The sequence below is a fragment of the Lupinus angustifolius genome, unplaced genomic scaffold, assembly GCF_001865875.1.
Source record: "Lupinus angustifolius cultivar Tanjil unplaced genomic scaffold, LupAngTanjil_v1.0 Scaffold_134_42, whole genome shotgun sequence".
Lineage (NCBI taxonomy): Eukaryota > Viridiplantae > Streptophyta > Magnoliopsida > Fabales > Fabaceae > Lupinus > Lupinus angustifolius.
Genome location: NW_017725428.1, coordinates 48,870 through 54,776, shown reverse-complemented (window position 1 = coordinate 54,776; position 5,907 = coordinate 48,870). Strand labels below are relative to the sequence as shown.

General features: G+C 34.1%; 1 non-coding gene across 1 annotated transcript; it reads left to right on the top strand.

Annotated features, from left to right (window-relative positions):
- The first annotated feature begins 3,309 nt into the window (after positions 1-3,309).
- Positions 3,310-3,391, top strand: TRNAS-UGA. The gene has a single exon. It is a non-coding gene; the product is annotated as a tRNA-Ser (tRNA).
- Positions 3,392-5,907: the final 2,516 nt, after the last annotated feature.

Genomic DNA, 5,907 nt, shown 5'->3' with positions numbered 1-5,907 from the left:
TAAACTTCAAGGGTTTGAATATGAAATCTTTTACATACCTGGTAAAGAGAACTAAGTAGCTGATGCTTTATCTCGCTGTCATTCTGATGAAGAAGCTCTCTTAGCAAGTTTTTCCTCTCTTATTCATCTTTTGTTCCAGCAACTGCGAGACTTCCTCGCAACTGAGAATGGCACTCAACTAGTTAGCAAAATATTGACTCTAGAGTCCCAACAATGTTTTCATTTTTCAGACTTCTTACTCTACTACAATAATCTTTGTTCATACTTGATTTCAACGGAGTTCTGACCATATTGCTCAATGAATTCCACACATCCCCTATAGGTAGCCATTCTAGTCAAAACCAACCCTTGCATGTTTGACAGCCTCTTTTTATTAGCCTGGAAAGTATAAAGACACAAAGCATTTTATTAGATATTGTTTAATCTGCCAACAGAATAAATATTTACCATTTGCAAAACAAGATTTTTACAACCTTTGTCAACTCCACATCAAGTTTGGGATGATATATCCATGGACTTTATCACAAGTCTTCCACCTTCATATGGTCACCCTATGATATGGGTTGTGGTTGACCATTTGACGAAATTTGCACATTTTTTGGCACTACCGGCATAGTTTACTATCATGCAACTCGTTGCCAGATTTGTAGTGGATATTTATCGCCTTCATAGGGTACCTTGTTCTACTATTTTTTATAGGTAACCCATTTTTATGAGCAAATTTTGGCGTGAGTTTTTCAAATTGGAATGTACTCGTCTTTGTTTCAATTCAGATTATCATCCAGAATCAAATGGTTAAACGGAAGTAGTCAATCGTTGTTTGGAAAGCTATCTTCATTGTCGTACAAGTGAAAACCCGAAGGCATGGTTTTGTTTTCTTCATTTGGAAGAATATTGGTACAACACCTCGAAGCACTCAGCCAACGGCATGTCCCCATTCATGTATGGTCGGCTCCCTCCGACCATGATGGATTACATACCTGGGAAAGTCATTGATAAGTCTCTAGATAACATTCTCTATGAAAAAAGAATTTGTTGCTCTCTTTGAAGAGTAATATATTCGAATCTAAACAAAGAATGAAGGCTTATGTGGATAATAAAAGAAAATAACAAACCTTTGCAGAAGGGTCATGGGTATTGCTTCGCCTTCAACGGTTCCGCCAAGAGACGGTAGCTCACCGTCGGTCTAATAAGTTGTCACAATGTTATTATGGCCCTTATAGAGTGCTTCACCGAATAAACATGGTTTCATATAAGCTGGAACTACCTTTTTCCTCTCAAATGCATAATGTATTTCATGTCTCTCTATTGCGCCCTTATTTTGGTCCCACACCACCATCATTGGGTATTGGCCAACTTCCGACGGTAGAGCACTTAAAGTCTACAAGGGTCTGTGTCTCCACCAGCACCAAACATTATTAATGCATAGAGTTCTTTAAATGAAAATGGGGTGAGAGTATTTGACACTCCAGAGGAGGGAGAATGTTCTGTAACACATGGAGGGGACTCATGTCAACTATACAAGATAAGAACACACAATGATATCTAACCAGTCAAAGACTTTAACTAGACAGGCTCTACAAAAAAATTCAAATATTACCAACCCGGTTTCAAACCCTTTGGAGTTCGACACACTGCTCTAGAATATACAATAAAGAAAATTAAATGCTCTAGATGTAACTACAGAAATTACTCCAATATTTCCACTGTTCAATTTTTCTAAGGACACTACTCTGATTTCTATAGGTGCAGACTACATTGTTGTTTCACATGCCTACAAAAAGGTAGAAGAGGTTCAACTGTTGGATCAAAGCACCTTGCAACCAGGACCGTGGGATGCCTCCAGTTTTCCTGTTCCGCTTGCAAAGTGTACTGTTGTAGCGGTGACAATAGACCCACGCGCCTGGCCTTTTCTGACTTAGTCACACGGTTCAAACACAAGAGGTCGTGGACTGTTGGATCTTCAAACAATTCATCTGGGGCCTTCGGTTTTTATACTCGTTGGAGATTCTTCTCATATTGTCCATGGAGCTGACATTTCACACAGCTATGTGACTAGTCCAAGCATGCAGCCTAACACACTCCAACATACACCTCCTGGACAAAAGTTTGCACAACTCCATTCATAGTTGGATCCCATTGGAGTTTCAACCCAAACACACAACCTTCTGGACAAGGTTGTTTTAGAAGAAAATGGCAATGTTGGGTTATCAAGACCCCCTGATAAGTGCCAAAAGTATACACTTTTCACCATCGTTTTATGGCATTTATCCTATGCAAATTGTAGAAAACCAATATAGGTGAATTTTGCATGATTAAATAAATTGGTTCTTTATTAATTCTTGTCCAAGTTTTCTTTGAGTTTTGTAGGAAATTGAATATTAAAGAATAAATTCAAAGATGAATAAGAATTCAAGACAAAAGCTCAAAATGAATTGCTAAAAGTAATCAAGTTAAAACATGGCATACTATGTGCTTAATTTGGTTACTTAGCCTTGAAGAAAGGTAGCTTTCTTCGTTTTGAAGAAACCTATGTTAAGGTAGGCTAAGCAACTTGCAAAAATCAAATGTTTACCTTAACTTAAAGAAAACAGCCCAAAAGTGTCAAGCAACCAACAAAAATCAAGTAACAAACCAAAGGAAAAAAGGTTGCTTCACCATGAAGAAATCAAGCACAAAGCTGTCCAGCCAAGCCAAGCACCAAACACTAGGTCAGGTCAGTTAGGCATCAAGTATCAGGTCAGGTCAACCAGACACCAAGCACCAGGCCAGGTCAGCCAGGCACCAAGAACCAGGTCAGGTCAGTCATGCACCAAGCACCAGACCAGGTCAGCCAGCACCAAGCACCAGGCCAGGTCAGCTAAGCTGCTGAAATAGGCAGCTAGGCGTGGAACCAGTCAGCTGAGCGGTTGAAACATGCAGCTGAGCAGGGAACCAAGTCAGCCAAGCTGCTGAAACAGTCAGCTTAGCGGGGAAACAGGTAGGCTAAGCGGTTGGCGCACCAGAAAAGTGATTTTTTGGTCAAATCATGGAACATCTTACTTTTTTTTGCTTAAAGGCCAAGAACATTAACAATTTAAAGATTTATGTCTTATTTATTTGTGTTACTTTTTTAGATAGTCAATAATGATTAAATATGAATTATGTGTGTAAAAAAACTCTTATACATTGCTTTTTTAATATAGATATGTTTGAATGTATGCGTGAAATTTGCAATGTTAATAGGAAAATTGTCACTCCGAGCCAAGAAACTGAAAATATTCATTGATAGCTAATTTATACGTGAATCATTATTGAGATTGCAGCAATGTCAATATGTCCGAGTGGTTAAGGAGACAGACTTGAAATCTGTTGGGCTTCGCCCGCGCAGGTTCGAACCCTGCTGTTGACGTTCTCATTTTGGGAAATTAACTTTATATTTCTTTCAACCATGTTCATAATAATTTTAATTCCTAATGTGCATTTATGAGAATGTATATTCATGAGTAATTTCTTCAATTCACTATTTTATGTTTTTATATTTCTATCAACCATGTTCATGGTAATTTTAATTCCTAATGTGCATTTATGAGAATGTATATTCATGACTAATTTCTTTAATTTACTATTTGATGTTATTTAAGGTCTTAATATTTGACTTCATTATGTATTATTGCATGACTAACTTTATATTCATTTTTGTATATCCTTCCCTTTGTGACCAATAAAAAAAACACCAAATCAATACCCAAAACCACTAAAGCTTCTAATGTGACATCTTACTCTATTAATGAAAGAAAAAATATATAATTATGTAAGAGTTTTTTTCATTATCAATGTATCATTTATTATTTATTTTTAATTATTATTAAATTTTAAATAAAAGTAATATAAATGAATGACAAATAATGCACTCACTGTACATAAATCTTTATACTAGTAGCAGTATATAAATATTACACTTAAACAAATTAAACCCTAATTTTGCATTATGTCTCAAATCTTGCAAAAGTGGAATTTCTAGCAAAGTGAATGAAATGAAACAATAAGAATGGTTATGAACTTATGATACTTGATCATGGAATAATGATGTGTGGTGATTTAACTACTGGATATCAACTACTATAGGATGATCCAATTAGGTCTTTCCATGTTTCCATCACGTCCTGCTAACCTATTCAACATTTATCAAGTTCGTTTTTGGCATTGTTGTTCATTAATTTTTTTATATTTTTAGTTCAGTTCCAGCAAAGAAACAGGTATTATGGGCTACTAAAAAATAAATTATATATATGTTACAAATATGTCAGTCTTTATAGTTAGTACATATTTCATTACTTGTTATTTATTTTATAAATTACATTTCTATAATACTTAAGTATTATACTACGATATTACCTATTGAGTCATCTATAAAAAAAATTCTTAAAGCGAGAAGAAAATTATGACCAATATCATCTCTATACTATTAATTTAACTATTTATTTTATCAAGAAAATCTATGACCAATATCATCTCTAATTTATTGCTTAAGGTGAGAAGAAGATTTACGTCTGACACAATTTCTAAACTATTAATTTTATTTAAATTATTTATTATTTTAATATCAAATAAGTTTTATGGAATTTGTATAATATCATCATCATTCGAGTCATCACTAACTGCATGCTAAATGCGAGAAGTCTACTACTAATACAATATATACGATGTCCATTAATTTGAAATAACTATATTTTAAATGTTTTTTATCAATCAAGAATCAAACCAATTAATTAATTTTTAACTCACAACTATGTAATCTTAATTTTACTATTGCACCTAAGGATACATAAAAATAAAATGAACTTTTTTAGACACAGAAATAAAAAATATAGTTTTTTATATAATTTTTGAAATGCTTAAAAATTCATGCAATTAGTTAGGGTATCATTTTAATACGGGGACAGCGTGTTAATATTTTCCCCAACTCGCAATGGACTCCCAAGCTCAAAACTCGGGTTCAAAATACCACATTATTCAATTTGGGTATATAGAGAGTTTTCAATGTTTTAGCCGCAAAAAATGTAACTTCAAACCATTTGAGAGATGTCAAAATAAAGTTCACATTTTCTTAAGTCGCAGAGTCGGTTTCCAACTAAAAGTTGGGTTATGAGAATAAGTCTACAAGAGAGACAGTGAGATAGTTTGTTTAGACCAACAATTGTAAGTTGGAAAAATTTAATGATCTAAGTGATTCTAGAAAACAAGTTATTCAGCAAGAATTCTGGAAGAAATAAATTTTAATGACCTTTTTTTGTTTTTTATTCTTTTCCCCATGTTTTGGCACTACCCTAACCCATATTCTTAGTGGTTTTTTATTTTGTTCCCAAGATTCGACACTGCTCGACCTGCATTCTTGGTTGTTTTTATTCTTGTTCACAAGTTTTGACAATACGTCGATCTGTGTTCTTGGTGGTCTTTTATTCTTTTATTCAAGTTATGGCAGTTCCTCAACATGTGTTCTTCGTTCTTTTTGTTCTTGTTCCCAAGTTTTGGCAGTTCTCGAACCAAGGTTCTTGGCATGTGGTCTTGAAATCAAAGCAATAAAAACTCAATGTAGAACATTGATATATAACCCGGGTGATGAAGCATTGAATGGTAAGTTCTTTCTACCTCGATGAAATGAGTGTTCATTTCTTTACTAATTACTTATTATGACGACATTCAAACCTTGATTTGCTTGTTATTTAGTATGCAACAAATAAAATTGGATGACCGTGAACACTTAATTTTATATTTCTTTTATGCAAGTGGTGCAACTACACCCCACCGTATATTAGAAATTTAACAAGTTACAAGGGAATGGAAGGTTACAAAGATGTGAATATGTAATTAGGAAGATATAATCTATTCCTATAAAATTCATTGTAGATGAATTACGGTATTACA